This window comes from Cebus imitator, unplaced genomic scaffold (assembly GCF_001604975.1).
Source record: "Cebus imitator isolate Cc_AM_T3 unplaced genomic scaffold, Cebus_imitator-1.0 Scaffold60, whole genome shotgun sequence".
Lineage (NCBI taxonomy): Eukaryota > Metazoa > Chordata > Mammalia > Primates > Cebidae > Cebus > Cebus imitator.
The window spans coordinates 488,145-489,477 of record NW_016107375.1 but is presented as its reverse complement, the minus strand read 5'-3'; the positions used below and the strand labels follow the sequence as shown (position 1 = coordinate 489,477).

Here is a 1,333-nt window from a genome sequence, read left to right as displayed (position 1 = left end):
TCCATGTCTCTAATAGCACTGGGTTCAAGGCCCTGCATGCTCAAACACTCAGTGAGGGTCTGCTGGACTGTCTCTCACAGATGCAGACACACATGGGGAACATATATATTTTCAGACTGAGTCTTCTACTGTCTGGGAATGTTAGGTCAGGAGAAGTAATGATGCCGTGATCTGGCAGGAGCTGAGGCTGAGCTCTGGAGAGAGAGGAGGAGAGGGGAGGGAGCCAAGAGATGGTCGGTAGGGTTTGCCATTTGAGTAGACTTGTCTTTAGGTTGAGTAGCTTCAAAGTTCTAGAGCCAGATATAAAAAAAACATCTGGGTTTTTTTCCATCACACCCATGCTTCCGTGCCTCTGCAGTCAAATTTGGTTAGCAGGCAAGGGGTATGAGCTGGAGTGGGGGTAGGTCCCATGGGAACTGGGCAACTTTGCTCCTTGCCCTTGCAAATCCTCCATAGTAGAGAAAATCAGTATTCTTTGTATTATCCTAAGGTGTAACACATGGTGGGTCTTCAAGGAGTCCAGGGACAAAGGTCAAGAACTCACTATTTAAAAAAAAGATAAAAGTAACCCATAACTATTTTCTGAAATATGTGTTCTCAGCAGCAAAGAACTAGAAATCCAGACAACGAGGTTGTCCCTTTCTGCCTTTTATTTTGTCCTTGTATGGGTGAGGTACGGGCTGTTCCTTTGTGCATTTTATTTCATTTACTTTTAATCAAAATTTTTTTCTTTTTAATAAACATCAGGGGAGAGCAAACACACAGTCCCCCACTACCATAAATTATACAGTTGAGTTTCCCACATTTGGGATAATCGCAGGAGTCAGCACATCCAGAGTGCAATGGATAAGCCTCACCAGGGAAAACCACCTTCATGATTGTGGTATCTCCTATGCCAGATGCTTTGTGCATTTTAATACACAAATGTAAAATTGATAGAACCTTGGCTAACTTGACTATTTTAAAAGCTCTCTATTAAAAAAATCTGTATCTTCTTTGATCTAGCGATTCTACCTCTAGAAATTTACCTTTAAGAAAAGGATAAATTGGCCGTGTACGGTGGATTACACTTGTAATCCCAGAACTTTGGGAGGCTGAAGTGGGGGGGATCACAAGGTCAGGAGATCGAGACCATCCTGGCCAACATGGTGAAACACTGTCTCTACTAAAAATACAAAAATTAGCCGAATGTGGTGGCATGTGCCTGTGGTCTCAGCTACTCCAGAGGCCAAGGTGGAAGAATAGCTTGAATCCAGGAGGCGGAGGTTTCAGTGAGCTGAGATTTGCCACTGCACTCCAGCCTGGCAACAGAGCAAGACTCTGTCTCAAAAAA

The 1,333-nt window shown here is 43.6% G+C and overlaps 1 non-coding gene across 1 annotated transcript; it reads right to left on the bottom strand.

Annotated features, from left to right (window-relative positions):
• Positions 1-744: 744 nt before the first annotated feature.
• Positions 745-905, bottom strand: LOC119471422. Its single transcript, XR_005200466.1, has one exon. It is a non-coding gene; the product is annotated as a U1 spliceosomal RNA (small nuclear RNA).
• Between the last annotated feature and the right edge of the window lie 428 nt (positions 906-1,333).